General features: G+C 42.6%; 1 protein-coding gene across 5 annotated transcripts in view; it reads left to right on the top strand.

The window, feature by feature from the left end:
- The window catches only part of PRR5 (proline rich 5), a 94237-nt gene that overhangs the window by 2085 nt on the left and 72735 nt on the right, over positions 1-19417 (top strand). The gene's annotated exons all lie outside the window — the stretch shown is intronic.

Below are 19417 nucleotides of genomic sequence, written 5' to 3' on the forward strand. Positions count from 1 at the left end.
TGGTAATAGAACTGTAAGTGGGACTTAATCTTTGAACAAAAATAATAGGTAATGGCTAAAAATAGGATTTCCTGTTTTAACAATAGAGTTAAATATTGTAATGGATATTAACTGCAGATTGGTCCAGAGCTGGAGGCTCTGACCATTCGCACCTGCTGACCTTCTGGCCTACTTCTTTATTTTCCTTTGAAGTATCACTCATGCATGTCTTTTTGATAATAAACCACAAATGCAAACTAAAAACCTGCTCTTTAAAGGGAAAATTGGAGCTTTTTTGCTGCACAGTAGTGGCACTATAATTTCTAGAACGTATTCTGATCTCATGTAGCTCAGTGCAAACTGGTGAGCTGTGTTCAGGTGGTGCCAACATTTACACAAGTTGTTGGTCCCACGCATGAGCAAGAGCATCCTTGCACCAGAAATAAAACTATTAGGTCTGGTTCTGATCGTGTGAAGAGTGTTTGAAGTGTTTCAGCATTATGGCTAGATAAATGCCTTCATATTAAGGCCAATAAAAATTTTGCCTCTCTGATAATGCTGTCCACAACCTCTCAAGGAACCGTTGAATAATGAGAGCTGGGTATCTGCCTACATCTGTGGCCAGGAATTCATTGACACTGAGCACAAAGAATAGAAGAAAATGACAAATGCTTGTCCAGAAGCACGTCCTTTTTGTGGCATTTGCTTTCTGCTTGGTTTCTTAGGATAAGACTGGCAAGTTTGGGGTGTGGAGAAAACAGTGATTAATTAGCTAGCGTGTATCTAGCCCATGAAAGGCAGAAAATACTGTATGGGGGTGATTTAAGTGCTGTTACTCCCTGCTATTAAAGAAATTGCTTGCCTGCTCTACATCTCAAGTTGGAGTCGTAGGCGATTTTAAGGCATTATTTAAACTGCAGTTAAGGTCTGTTTAAGCAGAAGGGCCAGGGAAGGTCTTTCAGTAGGGAGAAATAATAGGTAAAGATTTTCTTGCTTAAGTCTTTTTTTTTTTTTTTCTTCTTCTTTTTTTTTTTTTTTAGTAGCTGCAAAATCTGTGTATGGGAGGGAGGAAAAGAGTCAAATGGAGCTGAGCGAGGAGCTGTGGTATGAGGTAAAATTCTGATATTGTTCTCTCATGCCACCCTGCAAATACATTTGCATTTAAAATTCCCAGGCGAGCCAAACTGTAGGACCGGTGCAGAATGCTAAATGAAACCTGACAGCTAACTCAGAAAATACCACATAACGATGCCAGGCATTCCCTTGCTCGGACAATTGAGTTGAAGATTATTTCTTGTAATGATTATGGATCTGAAACAAAGACAGGTGCAAAAAAAAAAATACGGGGCATATTTTAGTCTGAGCTATTTTCACTTTCTGTCACATTGCCCTGTGACTGCTGGAAGACTCACAGGAACTGTAAACCCCAAATCCCTTCCTGCCCATCAGCTAGCCACAGTATACTCCTTTGTGTTGCTCAGGCTGAAATTCAATCTGCTTGGGAGGCTGGCAAGTGGTTCGGGGCGCAGTTGTGATCTGAAAGATATTGGGTATCACCGCTGAGGTACCCTTTATGCCGCTTGTGTGAGCAGACAAAGCAGCAGCTCTTTTGGGGAACTTGGTGATGCATCTATACAACAAGAAAACGTGTTTGTGCTCAGTGGTGGTTTGATGTAGAAGCCAGGATGATGACAACTGAGGAAGGAACCTGAAAGGCATCAGAAGAGCTCGGTGGGTTTTACCTTTTCATGTGTAAAATTTGGGTGTCTGCAGTTATTAGCAATGAATTGTCCCTCTGCAGACAGACTGACCGTGCAGAACAATCTGAGGAGGCTGAGTGATGGAAATGGGAAAATAAAATGAGTGATAGGTTAACGGTGTATTAGGTGTGAAAGAGCACGTGCAAAGTCACAGGGCTGGAACAAATCCAGGGCCTGTGGTCAGGCGCGGCTGCTGCGGTGAAGCAGTAATACAAGGCAGCTCAGTTGTCCGTGATAGCCCAGTTATAAATGGAAGAGTAACAGGCTTTACATATGCATTGTGGATGCATCTGGCTCCCTGGGTTAAATATAGGCCACCTGTCCTTTGAATGTTTGAGAGAGAAAGGAAAGAGCTGATTAGGAGAGCAAAGTGACTGGTTTCTGAGGAATGACTAGAACTGCTTAATATAGATGGGTTATCTAAGAAGCAAAGATCCCAACAATTTCAGGTGTGGGTACTCAAGAGAGAATCACTTAGCCTTGCAAGAGGGTGCAACTAGACTCAGTGGGCTGCAAAAGAGAAGGTAACTTGAACATCAAGAAAAGCTGCTTAACGCACTGAAGCTAAATCATCTTCCATGAAAAGCACTGGTAACGTTTTTTGTTGTTTTGTACAGCTCGTAGACAGCCCTGGAAAATGTGCAGGGCTGGCAGCTCGGGGTCACATCTACCCTGCCTGAGCTGTGCCTGGGGATTAGGGTGGAGGTTTTAGAAACACGGCTTTTCAGTAAGCAGGCCACCTCCTCTGGTGAGAGTCAATTTCTCAACTCCTGGTGTGGTCTGCTGGAAGGGATGGTCATTCTCTGCTAGCTTGAATTAGATGCCTATAGGGAGGGAGATGCACTAGATGAATTAATAGATCTTACTCCATCTTTAGCCTGTGATCCAGGAAATCCGTGAATACTTATCTGGCTGGCCGCTAACATACATGCCATTATGCTGTAAAACAAACACTGTAGCATCTTGTATGCCTTTCTGATTGTGTGGCGAGGGGGGATGGGTGGAGGGAAGTGTTGGTAGACACTTCCCTGTGGTGAGCACAGCAGGCCAGGCTACAGATACTACTTGGTTTACATTGACTCTTGTTAGTTTGTGTTCTTCGACCCATGCTAAATTCTCCTCTTGAGGAGAAGCTGGAAAGCAGGAGGCTTGGGGTGTTTTCCTGCTTTGTATTCCAGCCATTATCAGCAAAAAAATAATGGATATTCTTGGACAGTAGTTACTTACGCCTTTGCCGAGTCCTGCAATAGACATGACATGGTGTACGTGCTGAAATGTGAAGAGCAACTTTAAAGGTGCGCACAGCTCTGCTGCAGGCATAGGCAATGCACAGACAGGGTAGAAGGGCCAAGGGCTGTGGTCCAGAATGCACTGCAGTCACGGGAGAGACTGCCACTTTGGATCAGCTCCAGCAGCTCTTCAGTCTGAGATCTCATACTTGTTTGTGTTTGGATTTAATCAGTTTCTTTGGGATTAAAGTATTTGTTAGTACGTGGTTCCAAGAATATAATAAAGTTGCAATTTCTAGTGATACTGTTCTGTTTCCCTTTTCAGATATGAGTTAATGAAAAATCTGATTAAATTAAGAGACCGCAGAGTAGTGTGATGTATGGTAGTATGATAATGTACCTCTCCCAGGTGGTTTGATGTCCTGGCATGTTACCTTTCCTCCACTGGACTTGTTGTTGTATCCCAGAATAAACCAGAGTTTATATAAATTAGACAGGCTGGTACTGCAGAACAGGTGGAGTTATAAGTGCTCCAAGATGGTATGTTGTTGCTAGACAGGGAGGAATATTTTTATTCTGATTCATAGTGGCTGCTTTAAAAATTGGAGGCAGTTTGACTGTCTTCAGCATGAGTGGTTTATTGGAGGGCACACAAGGAAAACATTGACAAACATTTACAACACTGGCTTGAGGATGACTCTCCTTCAATTGCATGTAACTTGAGTCCCCAGATTTCCCCATCTGGTCACTTGGTACCAGGTTTTTACTTCCTGTGTTGTCCATTTGAAGTGGAAGGTCAGAAGAAAGGAAGCTATGAAATGTTGTCTTGATTGCAAAGGAAATCAGAAAGCTGAGAGCAGCAGTCTTCCAGAAAGTATGTTAACCCAGCTTGGATGTGTTCATCCAGCCTCTCTTGTAAGCCAGTACTGCTGGTTTTCTTTTCACCACTATATTAATATTTCTTTCTGTAAAATATTCTGTTAAGGTTTTCTCCAGGAGGGATGGAAAGCCGCTTCTTTTCCTTTGATTAACTACTTATATTCTGATATAGAGAAATCCCAGTGAACTGGTTGAATTTTACAATTTTCATTGATTCCAATGACTAAATTAATTTAACATCCAATTGTCCCTGTAAGAGGAACACCCACTGTTGTCTTCATTAGTTCATCGGTATGACTTGGGTTTATAGTATCAATTACTTTCTAAAGTATGGGTGCTAAGGTTTGCATACGGACAGTCTTGATTCACTCCTGACTGCTCCGTTGGTGGTTGCCATGACTTTGTGGTCATGGTTTTGCTTGTTTTGCTGTTTTTTGTGGTGTAGTTTTTGTTGTTGTTGTTGTTGTTGTTTGGGGTTTCTTAAAAATTCATTTTAATTTCTTATCTGGAGGACTAGGCAAAGGTTGCTGTCAGGAGGTTATCAGACTTAAAAGATGATTGGGTTGGTTTGGCATAACAAAACCTCCACTCCTAAATAAAGCGTAGTTCCTGATATAAATTGTCCTGTAATGTGTCCTATCGGTGAGGTCTGGATCAGTCCAATTCAAAATGCCAGGAAAAAGACATTCTTGTGGTAATTCTGGCATCCCTGAAGATAGAAAGTATTGGAAAATTTGAGAGAGCTTGTTCTCATAAAATAACCAAGCCAGTTTTGTGTAACTGAGAAGCAGCTTGGAAAGTTCAGATAAGAAGCCAGATGTCGGCCCAACCTTGTGAGATTTGCCTGCGTGGATCAAATTTGGCATTACAGCATGCTTCCCAAATTAATTCTGTGATGTGTAATTCCAGCATGAGTCGATTTTCCATTTTATTCTGCATGACTTTTGTTCATCTATCATTATTAAACAATTTCCTGGAGATACTCAGGCTTAAGTATGTGTTTGTATGACTACCAGAATTGTCTGCGGTTATACAGACAGGACAGAAAATATTAATGCAGGCTAGAAGATGAATTTTGCCCATCTACAGCACTGTGTATACCTTGTTACAGTCATCAAGGATTTCTCAGAGTTTACCAGAAGATTTAATCTGAAGAATGGTCCCGGCCAGGTACAAGATGCAAGGTTTAAGCTTAGCATACTCATATATAGTAAATTCCTCTTTCTTTTGCCATTTTTAGGCTCAAGTTTTTAACATTGATAACACACTATTGGCCTCATCCCTTTTTACTCTTTTGCTGGGAAAAGAGTATCCAAAAGAATATTTATTAGCTGATTTAAATCCCATTAACTTCATTTCCTTTTCATGGAGTTTTTAACAATGTTTAATGAGAGATGCAACTGAATTTCAGGGCTGTTACCTCCCCCTGGATACATCCAGGTCTTTCTTGAATTCCTGTGAACGTTTCTTGATCATTCACATTTTAATCCCCGTCCTCATAATTGTTTTGTAGGATATGGAAAGTCCTGTAGATGCTGATTCTGGTAGAGTTTGTCATGCTTATTTAACAAATAGTTCCAGTCCCTCATTTATCTGCCTTAATATCTGTTGTTTGTTGGTGATTTGATTTTTCCCCCCCCTGCCTTTAAGCCCCGGGGTGAGGTGCTAAGACCACACTGTGCTAAGCAGAGTACAAACACAAAACAAGGTGCAGTCCCTGCCCTGCACATTAAAACTTTCTTTTTATGACTAAAGGAGTGAGGTTCCTCCTAACTGATCTGTACTGGGACCCCTCCAGATTCTCAGTTGCAACTTGAGCAGCATTTAGATACCCTAGAAAGTAAATCTTCATTTTAGGGAAAACAAACTCAGCACCGCTGTTGCAAAAACAATCCTAGTGCTTGTTGGAAGCTGTGAAAATTTAAGTTTATAAAGCCTACCTGTTATCTGTGTGCTTAGGCAAAAATATGATGCTCTTTCGTCTTTGCCTTGCTTTTCCTCATTCAAACAAGTCGGCTGATGAATGCTTTAGATGAAATGTGCCCCTTCTATTCTCTGTCATCTTTGCTTGCCGCCTTTCAATAGTTTCTCTATTCAGTGTTAAACAGGAAAAGAAAGCCAGTACTAAAAATTAAGATATTCTGTTACCACATAATCCTGTGAAGAACCATGTTCTGCTTCTCCCACAAATGGTCAAACTAGATTTTAGGGCCAGCAAGGAACCTTTCTATGAATGCAAGAAGAATGATAAAAGCACACTGAAATTACAGATCATTGCATTGCTGAGCACAAATACGTGGAACACTCTGTACCCTTTGAAGACAACAGCCAGGAGTGTGGTTTTGTAGGCAGCAGGGGGTCAGAGGAAGAGCTTGGGAATGTCAGAGGGCAGTTAACTAGGCTTTTCTAGGCATTCCTTGTTTTTTCTTTGGTTTTCCTTACAGCTGCTTATACGTGCACAGACATATATAGATACCCATGCAGATGCATGATGTTTAACGGACCAAGCATGGAGGCTGACCCACCGTGCTTGAAACAGCAGCCACCACTCAGCACGTTTTACATGTCCTCCCTAGCGCCCTGTGTAGCCTTGTTTGGGGAATTAAATGGAATATGACTCCTGGAAAGATACGTCGGATATCTAGATGACGCCTTTCTTGTACTGGCACAGCTGGTGGAAAAAAGTGTATGGGGCTTGCCATTATTTTGATCCAGGAGGAGGCATGTCCAGACAGACCCTGGATGGCTTCTGTGCCTTGATGCCCTCACCAGCAGGTGCTAGGAAGGATGGATGTGGCTTTCTGCTGCTAGGACCTACCCTTGAATGCTACTTGCTTCGTGCTCTTAGGGAGCATGTGGGGAATGCTACGTGTTGTGAAGACCAACAAAACGGCTGACACATGTATTGGGATTCCTACTCTTTCAACCCGAGCTTTCCAAAGCCTGGCAAGATACATCTGGTAGAGCCCTGAAGAGCTCAGAATGGCTTTTTATCCACAAGTCCTGTTGAGCAATATTTACATAAGTTGGGGCAGGATCTCCTGGGGTTTGATCTTTGGGTATGGCCCAACTCTTTACCACTGTACGATTCCATATAAAGTTTAGAGGCATGTTGTGGTTTGGGATGCTCACAGTGATTAGGAGGACTTCTGGAGGGGCGTGGGGAGCTTAGGCAACCATTGCTACTCTTTTGGCTGGCCCCAGCAGCTCTGTGCATGCATTCAGATTCCAGATCCAAGCAAATAAAAGCTATTTGCTTAGGTCCCCTCCCACTGCCTTTTTTTTTTTTTTAACTCCTGCATCTGCTGTGTTGCACAGTCTCCTGCCAGCATCTACAAATGAGACAGTAATGAAGCTAATTTATTAAGCTGATAGATTAAAAATAGGAAATAACAGTGGATTTAGTGGAATTTGAAGACAATTCTGACCTCAGAGGAGCACAGCATGGTGTGGTGGAATAAAGCTGAAGGATGGCGCCCTTGATAGGGATGTCCAAAGTTATAGGGGATGTTTGAAGTCATTGAAGAGAGACTCACTTTGCTTGTGTTTTAAAAACACCATTTTTTGCTGACTCTACAGCAAAGCCCCTATCTTCCTACCTTGGAAGCAAAGTACAAACCATTGCTAAAGCGCACTAGTGATGCAGGTCCCCCTGCATCAGTTTAGTTCTTAATTTATTGTTTTTTGCTTACTGAGAGGAAGTGTGAAGTGGGTTGTGTGGCTTTGGATGGTGGCAGAAGGTATCTGGGAGTGGCGAGTCTGGCACTGCTGCAAACAGAACCTGGTGCTTGTGGCTCTGTAGCTGCTGAGCAGGGTGTGATGGGCCAGGGCTTACACTGTTGTGTAACAAGAGTTGGGTGAATTCTGGGAGAGTGCCTGGGTAAGAAATCTAAGTGCAGGGTTTATGTGAACAAGTGTGGAGAAGTTGAGTAATGCCCATGCATTTAGAGTAGCTAAAGGTATTGATTAATTTTGCATTGAGTTTTTAGGTACAAATCCTGTCTATAAGCAGCGCTGTGTGCCCTCTTCCTTGGAGCTTTTCCATGCGAACAGTGCTGTCTCGTGCTTGCATCACTGACAGCCAAGTCGTGTGTGCTGTTCTATTTCCCATCCCTCCTTCTTCTCCACCCCCTCTGATGACTTTTCAGTTTCTTCTATTTAAGAACTGCAAATTACTACTGTAAACCTATTACTCTCTAGGGTTATGTTTATCTGATGCTGATTTAACTGAATGGAGCTGCGCAACAGCCTAAAAGCTAAGACCATGTGAATTAGGATGCTAGGTCATGTTGGGGACTCCCAGTTTCTTGCAGTATTTACTCTTCCACTTAGTAGCTTGAAGAAATATAAGGGAAATACTTACTGCAGCCTCTATGCATGGAATAACTTCAGGGGAGTATGCAGATTCACCAGCCCTGCTGTACCTCTGTACACCTATGTGAAATGCAGTGCAGCTCCCTGGTACCGAAGTGGTACCTAAGTGGAAGATGGATGTTTGGCACAGCACAAGCTTGATACAGCTGTGACCTTGTGCTTTGTCCCAGCAAGGCTGTGCAGTGGGGGACAGTGTCAACAGGGAACAAGGACAGAAGGGAAATGACCTTCCAGTTACCCCTCCTCCCTCCCAGAAAAATCTGGGCCTTGTCAAGTCACCCTGAAGCTAAAACAGTTTAAAAACTCATTAAGTCAACCCACCGCCCTTGCTGGCGAGCAGAAATCTGGTCTTCATTTCAGTTAATTCTGGTTCAGCCACCAAAACCCCTTAGTATTTGACCCTTAGGGTGAATTCCAGCTGTTTATTTTAAAAAGCCAGTCTGGCTAACACTTTCTTGGGGCAAGAGCCTTCCTCTTATGGGGGATACCAAGCCTGAAGAGTCCAGGCTCCACAGAGGACATTTATATTCAAATAGAAACAAGCAGAGCTTTTTACTGAGTCGAAAATCCCCATCTCCGGTGTGTTCGCCGGCTGACTGCTGCAGAGTCTTATTTGCTGTGCTTTTGTGGCTCCCTGGCAGTGCTCTCTGCTGTCACATTTCATTGTATGTTTTCCATGAGCACAAAGGCATCTGTGTTAATCTCTCGTTTTCCAGGCAATTCAGTGTTTTCTTCCAGCCTCTGGCTGCCTCCTTTTTCTCTGCTTCTCCCAAGGTGGAAGTCAAATTTGGTAAAATGGAGTAACAAATATGTATAATGGGGATTGACCCAAGTTTTCAAGACTTGAAAATTACTGTGAGGGGAAACCAAGTGGGCTTATGCCCTTCTTTATTTCTGGGTTTGTTTTTTTTTTTTGTTTGTTTTTTGGGGTTTTTTTAATAGAAAGTCAGATCCAGCCCAGGCTGTGAGTCTCTGTGACCACAGTAAGTCAGGCAAGGCAAGAGGGGCTCTTGCATTTCTTCCTTCAGCAAAACCTGCAGACTTCTGGTCAAATCCTGCCGCCTATGAAAGGCAGCATGTTATTTCAGCTCTTGAAGGTCTGCCTGTGGACTGCTCCATCAATGAAGAAAATGTACTTGGGGAAGCTAGGGAGGAGGAACATTCTCTTGTTTTTTTTGTTTTGTTTCTCACTTTTGAGGGCGATTTTTGTTTTTTTCTGTTGTTGTGGTTGTTTTCACTTCTTTGAGCATCATGATCATGTCAGAAAATGTTTTAGAAAGACTTATCTTTCTTCTCCTGTCCTTTAATTAGTGGATGAGAGCTATCAAATATCATCCCAAGAATATTTTGGGAAAACCAAGACAGTTGTGGTGTATATGTAAGATAAACAGAAGGAAAATACCAGGATTTTATAGCAGTCATATAGTATTAATAGTAGGCTTTCAACTTCTGAGGCTTCAGAATTAATTTTGAGGCAGGGAAGTAGTTTTTTAATTACCTTTAAATAGAGTGCTGAGGAGTAAAAAAAGCTGCATTGACTGTGCATGGGGAATGGAGCACCAGTAACCCGGACCGTCTTTATTTGGGGACCACAGCCTTATAGTGGTCTCAGTGGGGTCTTCAGTATTGAGCTGGATACAGACTCAGTGTGAAACAAATGGAGTCTGCTGGCCTTTTGTGGTGTCTGGTAAAGCCTTTTTCTCTTGCATGGTTTGAAAATGAAGGGAAATAGGCAGTAATTTTGGGGTTGGTTTTTGAGTTGTCTGGCTTGCTGCTATGAGATTATGTGGAAATGCTTTCACTGCTCTTTAGTTACCCATGAATGATTGTGCCTAGAACATATCCCAAGAGAACATATGCTTCTGGTTTTGCTTATGCTTAATTATCTTTTTTATGCTGCCTTCCCACAGCACCTGCCTCAGTCAGATTTTGGTCTGTGACTGAGGCTCCACAGTTTGAGAATAATGCAAAAAACCCCAACAAGTAATAATTCAAAATCCTTAAATACAACTACTTCTGTAGTTGTAGATGCTTAGGAGCCTGCTCGATAAAGCTTGGAGGAAAAATTTTCTTGACTTGCAGTTAATTTTTATTTTAGGTGCGATTGCCTTTGAATCTCAGAGAGTTTTCTCCGAATAAACATTCTGAGAAACGATGCTTAGGCTTGTGCAGTCTCTCAAGCAGTTTTCCTGTTTTGGGTTTGGTTCTTGGGGGTTTCCCCCCTCTTAATTTTCTTTGCGTCTGAACCCTTGGCAGCTTTCCAGCATTGTTCTCAGACCTGCTGAGAAGGAGTGGAGGAGCTATGCTGTCTCGATGCTAATTCAGCAGAGATTGAGCGATAGGGTTTGGTAAAGGTTAGAGATGTTGGCTGAGGGTAGGTTCAGAGTCACCTACCCGGTCATGTGCCTCAGCTTATGGTTCCTCCAAGTTGTACGTGCCTTTTTCTTTCTTTCTTGGGGAAGGTGTTACCAAAGCTGGCCATTGGTCTTCAGGATCTCTCTTCTGATTAACTTTTTTTTAATTTATTTTTTTTTTTTAATGCATAAGTGGAATAACTGATGCTTTAGTGCGAATACTGTGGTCCTGGCAAAAGCCTGCGCCTCTCCCTTCGTTATAGAAGCTGTACAGGTGATTGTGTCTCTGCATAATGCAGAACAGTGACAAACAAGACTCCAGGGAATTTCATGGTCAGAGCACTTACTGGCCAGAATTGTCCACCAGCACAAATTCAACAAGCTTCGCAGTATGCCTTGATACCCAGATTTTTCCTTCTCTTTGGTTACCACTTAACTTTTGGCTATTGTAATTTCATAAGATTTCCCAGAGTTTGGTTTCACATGTAGCAAGATCTGGTTGGGTTGTGCTGCTGGATCTGAAATCTAAATCACGTTGCCTTTCAACCACTTGTGATAACAGGATCTCCAGTGTTTCCTCTGTTTTCATGGAAGCTTGAAAATTCTCCAACTATATAATCTTTTGTTGAAGAAGCGGTTTTGTTTGGGTTTTAAATGGCTGCTCCTCCTTGCACAGGGTTTTCACCTGCTTAAAAAAGGGTTGTAGAAATAGTGTTAAAAAAGTTGTATGTTTACGTTCTCCTTGCACCAGCAGAAAATTGCATTGAGGCTTTTGCTGGATGACTCAGATAAAGCACAGCAAAGATGCTGCGCTGCCATCCACTCAGCAAGCTGCTGTTTCCCGGTAAAATATGGAGAGGCCCCCTTTGCCCCAGCTGTTTGATACTGCCCCTGCCCCTCTGCCAGCAGTTAGTCTTGCACATGTCTGCTTAGCAAAATAGACAGTGTGAGCAATCCCTAACATATTTCAGGGAAAATCGGAAAGCTCTGGTTAAACTGTGAATGGGAGATGCTTAAATGAGGGTGGCTGTCTTGGTGCTGGTGTGGCTGCTCCTCCTCAGCCCCAGGCAGGAGTGATCTCTAAACCAGTGACTACTTTAACCCTCCCACTTACATCTGCAAAGGGATCTGTTTGCACAGTGTGATGGTATCTGAGCAGAAACTTATAGTGGTTTAAATAAATCCATTTAACACTAGTGCAGCTATCATGTTGTGCATGTTCTGGCAGAACTTGAGTTTTCCTGTGAACCTGGATAACGTGTTAGTTTGCAAAACGTTCATCTTTAAATTGCCCGGTATTGTTTTTCTAGCAGCTTTTTTTTTCTCCTCTGCCTGGTGAGAGGCTAATGCTTGGGGCTTTCCGTTATGAGTGGTTTTTTCTGTCCACAGGTCTTGGTACATGCCCCCAAATCTCACAGAGCACTGTGCTGGGAGCAGGCTGCCTGTGGCCTCTCAGCAGGCAGTAACTCTTCCTTTGCTGGAAACAAACTCATCCATCCATTCATGTGTGACAATCTCAACAGTCACGGAAATTTCAGTAGAAATAAAGACATGACAATGAAAGTCTCTTAGGACAACCTGGCAAATTCAGATGGGAAAGAAAAAGACATCACCACCCAGACTGAAAAGGGTGTAATTTTAAAAAGTTTAAAGCTGTGTAGACCTTTAGCCAAGTTGGGAACCAGTTGGGTAGTCCAGGATAACTCATTGCTTTTACCAAGTGGAGGAGAATAGAAATGTTTTAGGTTTTTCTCTTTATTGGTGAATCAGGGTTCCTTTTTTGTTCTTTTTATGGTAAAGATGTTTCTTTTCAGTTCAGCTGATACCAGTTTAGCTGTCTAGATGGTCTTGAGGCTTTTGTGTTTGTATGCTCACAGTAGTGGCAGATTGGGACAATGCCATGATGATTGACAAAGTCACATCATTTTCTGGCTGTAGAATGACCAAAAGGAGACTTTGTGATACTGCTACTGTTGCTGTTATTTGATCATGATTGTACTTAAGCAACTTACTAGCATAACCATTGTATTAGACTTTACACAAATACATGGAAATAGATACTTAAAATGCATATATATACACACACATATATATGCATAGACATTCTCAGTTGTTAAAAAATAAGAGGTCTGGTAAGAATTCTTTGGAGTGAGAAGATACCTAGAGTCAGTGCCAGTGAGGATGCTGCAGCCTCCTTCAGTCCTCTGATAAATACCTGGTGTCAACTGGCATGATCTAAGTCTTAATGGACAAGTTTATATTAGATTTTTCTCTGATTAAACTGCCAGCAGTCCAGCAGGAACAGCTTCCAAATCATGCTCTCTTCAGCTGATAGGCAGTGTTTTCTTCCTTGATTTCTTTGCAGCTGGTGAGCCAAACCAGCATTACACCTGCCTGCCATTCATCTGGCAGCTTTGCCAGTGCCAGACCAGCTGTGCAGCAGCAGTTGCCATCTGTCTGGGGTGAGGACAGATTGCTAGTACAGAGACTCAGGAAATAATTAGAAGGTGAATTTAATTTGCTCGTCAAGCACGTTGAGGTCCAAGTAGCTCTCCCTCCCCCTGCTAAAAGAATCGGGGCGGGGGGAAGGAAAGAAAATTATAGGAGGGAAATACAGTGAGGAAAGAATCGAGCTGTGTCCTTGCCATCTGTCCACTTGGACGGGTGCAGCTGCTCTGCCATTGACAGGTTGCTGTCTCTCCACCCAGCGCAGATGGCCAAATGACTTGCATCGTGAACACAAATCACTGAAGATTAATACTAGTAAATAGCCTGGTCAGAATAAACTGTACCTGGAGGCAGAGCCTCTAGCTGCTTGAAAACGATTAGGTATCCTCTCCTTTCTCCCTGCTCTCCACTGAAGATTTTCCCACAATTTGGGAGACAAACATAATTTCAGTGCACATGCTTTTTTTTGGATCAAAGCCCGTACCTTTGAATGCAGCATGTTCAGTTTTGGAACATGAAAAGGTTATCTAGAAGCAAAGGGGAATAGCCAGTTGGAGCTATAGTGGGACTACTGTGCTTAAAATTAGTTAAGGATGTGCTTAAATGCTTCGTTAGCTCAGGGCTTCCATCTGCTACTTGGGGCTGTACCGCTTCTGACAGTCCCAGCTCCAGGGGCAGGTGGAAACATGGAAAACAGGCAAATGCAGACTTCAAAGTAACGAATATTCAAAACTAAACAAAAATAGCAAGGGTGTAGTGTGCTTTTGTGAATGGCTTTAGGCACCTTTCTTGAAAGTTCAGCTGGGCACTCAAGAGGTGTCTGAGGGGTTCCCCCAGCATAAAGTGTGTGTGAAGTCCATGTCTCCTCTCCTGGAGCCACAGGCTCTTCAGGGTGGTCTTGTAACAACCTGGGTACTGATCCAGTATCTGTTGACATCAGTAGAAAAACACCTTGTGTACCCAGTATAAAAAAAATTCAGCACATGACTTTTTTTGGTTTTCCTCTCCTGGTATTCCTAATGATCATAGAGATTTTCCAGAGATTAGTCACTGGCAAGTTTTCCATTCCTGAGCCCAAAGGACCATTCCAGCAGTTGTTAATCCTCAACAATAGCTCTGCACTTGAGTCATTACTGCAAAACTGAATATTGTTTAGAGGCTCAGGGTGGCTCTTGTAGCTGTTCAGGGAGGTGATGATGGGGTGGCTGTTTCTACATCCCTGGTATTTTTCTAGTCTACAGTACATCACTGTAGGACTTTAGATTATGGATGGCAGCAGCACAGAAAGACAGCCAAATTGAATCCAGGTGCTTTTTATGATAGTCCTGTAATTGCTGCTGCGTCTATTAACCTCTTCTTTTTTAAACTTACTATCTTACTCTCTTATTTCCCACAAAACCCTTCCCTATGTACTGCCTCCAGCATACCAAGTCCTGACATGGTTGCACAGTTTATGTGGCCTCTGGCTGGTTGCAGTGATGGAGGATTGATGAAGCCATGAACTTGCTGGCTTCTGTATAAGTCCAAGCCCAACATGCCCATCTCCCCAAACTTTGGCAGCCGAGAGATGAGAGACTTGGTCTGTCTTCTCCCAGCAGTAGTTTATCCTCTGCTATCCAGACATATCATCCTCACTGTATCCTTTTCCCCTGTTATTCTCAAGGGGTTCAGGCAGCTGTACCTGCTTTGAGAATGGCAGCCGATGTAGGCTGTGAGCTGTATTCTCATGTCACTGGGTTTCCTCAGGAAGGTTTTGACTGAGCAGCTGCCATCTCGTGTGTAGTCAGAAGCAGAGTCTGAGAGTGTAGTAGAAATGTCAGAGGAAATATAAGGAGTTGCTACCTCCAGCTATTTACTACCTTTCTTCAAAATCTGCAAGGCTGGTAAAGCAAAAAGTATCTCAATATTGCATCTGGCAGCTTCACTGGAACCTCACCTTTCCTGGCAGCAGAGCTGACACCATTGGATTTTGCAGAGAAACTGTGTAACACATCCCCTCTGCCAGCTTTGCTTCGCTAGAGCGGGGGAAGGGGCAGAAGGGGTAGTAGTGTTATAATTTCTTAAATTTCTCTGCAAACTTGGAAACCATCTGTAATGTGCTTAGGATGAACTGCCTACTTACTGTTCTTATTGTTATTTCCTCCCCCCCCCCTCTTCCATCATGAAATGCAAGTGGCAATCACTTCTGCTTTCAGGATGTGTGACTGGAGTACTACCCATGTAAGGACTGGTTTTGGGTTTTTTCTTTCTTTTTTTTTTTTTTTTTCTCCTCTTTATTATTCAGTCATCCTGGAAGGTGAGAATTACCACGTTTCACACTCCGTTTGCCAAATCCATGCCACCCAACCAAAATTTTCTTTTGCAGCGAGGACCTTTTGAGCATCTTGTCAAACTCTGCTACAGGTCCTGTGTATGTCTCTAATCTGGTTCCGATGCTGGCGTCGTTAGGTTTGGTTAGCCCTACTGTGACCATAAGTAACCCCAGCTCTTCTCTAAAAACAGAGAAATGTGAGTGGCTTTTGCTGTGGTGTATGCCTGAAAAGTTTCTGGCTCAGCACCTGGTGATTTGAGTGGAGATGTCCATGTTAATGTTGGTGGGCCTTAGAGCATGTTCAGCAAAGTCTACAGATTTGTGAAAAGAGACAAAGTTGTCAAGGGAGTTTGCGGGTCATGACCTTGTCATTCCTTTTTGCTGTGCGGACTTGAAATTCTTGCTGCGTTGGAAGTCAGTTTTGGCTCTGCTCTGCTGTCAGTTGTCTGTCTCTGCCTCTCCTGTTGCTTCTTCCAAAGCCTGTTTATGGCTGGCTCTGCCAGGAGCGATGGATCAGATGAGGAGGGTGTGATTTGTTTCTCTAAGCTGGCTATGAGTCTCAGTTGCCCAGGATCCATCAGTCTCTTAATCTCTCCCTAGAGGGTTGCTGCTGTTCTTAATAGGAAGCTACTGTTCACAGCGGGTGTTTTTCATGTAGCCTTCAGAAGCAGCTTCCTCAAATGTGGTCTCACACCTCTGCAGACAGAGGCTGAGCAGTGGGCTGGGAGAGGGACTGGGGTGAGGGTGGCGGTGGGCAGGACCTCCTCGCAGTGCAAGAATTGATTATAAATGAGAAGACAAATTGAAATGTTCCCTTTTTGTTTTTCCACCTCCCACAGTCTTGGGAATGAGGAAGGAGGCCAGTAAGAAATGTTGGCATTTCAGTTAAAAACAAAGGTAGCTGAAGGGGAACGACTCTTGTGTTTCTTTGTTTTGGGTTTTTTTTTTTTTGGTTGTTGTTATTTTTGGACAAATGTTGCTACAGAGATAGTGCCAGATGCTGTGTAAAAAATCCTGGCTGAATTTGCTCAGTTCTCAAATACAGGGGTAAAGCAATTGACAGACCCCATCTGTGAGATTGCCTAAAGTGACTGAGCCACCAAAGGGGTGTCAGCAGGTGCTCAGGTGAAATTCTTCCAAAATGCCCTCATTTACATTCACTGCATCCTTTCCCAGTAAAACCCTTCAAACGCTGCTTCAAAAATTCATGAATTTGAGTGCTTTAATGGAAGCAAAGGAGAGACCTTTCTGTTTTGTCCTGAAAGGGCCTGTGGAAAATTCAAAGGGAACTTTTAATGTTTGGTTATGCTGCATTCACCCTCCAAGAACCCTTTTCCCTGAGTTAAGTGAAGCTTTAATGTCTTATTGAGATTGCTGTGGGATGTTGACTTACATGTGAGACCTTTAAATGGGCAGCCTGTAAACTAAGGCACTTAAAATCAAATATGGATTTAGCTTAAAATGATGCACATTATGAATAGGATTTTCCTGCTAAAATTGTTGAATAATTTTTTATAATTTTCATTAAATCAAAGCCAGGTCAGTGCAGAAAGATTTAAAAATGTTAGTCAATAAAGACTTTTATGAATTTGAGGAGCACTGCCGTCAGGATTTTTTGTGTGTCTGTTTTGTTAAGTCGTAGTTAGCCCTTGAAAAATGTGTTGCTGTTTTACCTCTACAATTAAATTCACAGCCTGCTTGCAGCATGGAAATGCTGGCAGTGATGTAGTTGCATTTGCAAGCTTTGCTTGTGAGATATTTTCACTTAAATCCAAATTAAACTTGGGGTGCTGTGAAATCCAGTTCACAAGGTGCTGTCTGCAAAATGGAGCATCACCACCTACATTTGTGCAAGCATGCTTGCAGTTATCTGTGTGCCACTTGTCCGTGCAATCAATTAGTCCTTACATTTAAGTTTTGGTCTATAGGAAATGTAGAATGAGAGACGTTTAAAATAGGAGTTGATGGAGTTTTGAGTGTGGAGAGAGATTTTAAGTAGCAGCTTTGAGTGTGGAGAAAGTCATAATGTGAGATAACAGAGGAGATCTTCTGGTGCTTTTAGACAAGGGTAATCCTGTAATTAGCCCCTTAAAGGTTTTGGGTTTTTTTTTGTTTTGGTATATTTGAATTTTGTCTCCATGGAGTGAAATTAGACACTTCTTTTAATGCAGAGCTTTCTATAACTTCTTCATCTGACTTCTTTTAAGAGTAACACCAAGGATTGTCAGGAGAAATTACTGCCTTTAGGTTCCTGTCTCCATAAGTTTATGTCCTCAGAGATATAAAAGCAGATTAAGTGTCACTATTGCTGCAGAAAAGAAACTCAGCAATACATGCAACAGAAAGAGTCTGTCAGCAAAAAAAAACAACAAAAAACCAAAACCCATCTATGAGAAGTCAGCTTTAAAAACAATCTTCTTGTTTGTCTGAGGTATAATGTTGTCCCAGGGAAAGTCAACAGGGGTTTCCCTATCCATTTCTGTAGCCAGAATTCATCCTTCAGTTGTAATTTGAATTTGTGGTATGAGCTTTAATTCCATTAAAGTGAAATACTTCTCTAAAGGAGAAAGATCTGGGAATTAAAGCCCAGAAGACATATTGCCATCTTTTTATTTCTGGCAAAAAAAAGAAAAAAAAAATTATACCTGCAAATCGTTCACAGATCTGAGAGAAGAGTGATCCAAGGTGCTTGGGAAGCCAGGTATAGCATAGTCTGAACTCCACGGTTTGCGTTGTTGGAACCAGTTGTAGACTGGCTTCTTAAGTGGCTGGGGAGGGGAAGGCTAAGACCACAACAAGCCACTTCATAGACTGAAATAAAGCTTAGCTAGCCTAAGGAAAATCTACATGTGTGGAGCTCGGGGAATAAAGCCAAGAGTACAGATGTTATGGTTTGTATTGATGTCTTTTCACTTCATTCTTCCAATGTGCTTTTTTTCCACGCTTCTGGTTGATTGAGCTGAGCTTGCAAAATTCTGAAAGTAGTGACCAAGCCGTTGCAATTTCCAGCCATTGATATGCTTCCCGGTCATTGCAGCCCCAAGTTAAAATCTTCCAGTAGAAAAGGGTCCATAACGGTGCTGCTCTGGGTTTTTGCACAACAGACTTTGGTCATGTCACCCTGCCAGGCTGATTGTGGTTTGATTACAATCACCATTTCCAGCCAGTGCGTTGATTCTTGGCTTGTACCTGTGTAGCTGCAGTCACTGAAATGATAGAGCTTATTTGCTGGCCACTCATAGCTGAATTGAAAGACGTGTGCAGTAATACCTAAAATGACAGCCATGTGACTGACTCATCTGGCTGTAGCTGGCTGAGCAGTAGGTGTAAGTGGGGCAACTGTGTCAGCTCCACTGAAATACCGATTTACAGCAGCTCTTGCCAGTCCTGAGGAGCAGCTCACATTCCCTTGAAATACCGATTTACAGCAGCTCTTGCCAGTCCTGAGGAGCAGCTCACATTCCCTTCCTGAGCAAGTTCATGCTATATGAGAAATGAATTTCATCCACACTCACAAGTAAGTTAGTCACTTAAAAAAGGAGGGCAGTTATATTAATGTATTCTTTGTAATGCACCTGTGATGCATGATCCTTTGCTTTACCCTATATTTTTGAATACTCTCTAGCATTTGCACAACTAGCCTTTCTGACAGAAAGAGCATTTTGGTTTTGAACAAATTTCAAACTAGCTGTTTTCTTAAGCAGCATCACCAGCCATGCTCCACCTTTTTCTCTTCTGCCCCCCACACAATATACGTGGAAATTACCCTGCCCTGCGGCTCAGAGCAGTTTGAGCCAAATCTGGATTTGTGGCAGCTTTGGGGTCCAAAAATCTCTGCAGTCGTGTTTCTCTCCATGCTGATCAGGAGGTCTCTAAAGCTACAACATGACAGTTATCCCTGAAAAAGTATTTTGGGTTGTTCATAGTGATTCTCCTCAGAGACTTGTATCGCTGCTTTCCCTATAGCAAGGTGGAGGGATTGGGTAAGTAGTATGAGCCTGAGAAAACTGTAAAGCAGTTCTGAAATTCTGCCTCTGGGAAATGTCTGGTTTAAGGCATGGCATCAATACTTGATAACAAAAG

The sequence above is a fragment of the Falco biarmicus genome, chromosome 5 (assembly GCF_023638135.1).
Source record: "Falco biarmicus isolate bFalBia1 chromosome 5, bFalBia1.pri, whole genome shotgun sequence".
In the NCBI taxonomy this organism is placed as follows: domain Eukaryota; kingdom Metazoa; phylum Chordata; class Aves; order Falconiformes; family Falconidae; genus Falco; species Falco biarmicus.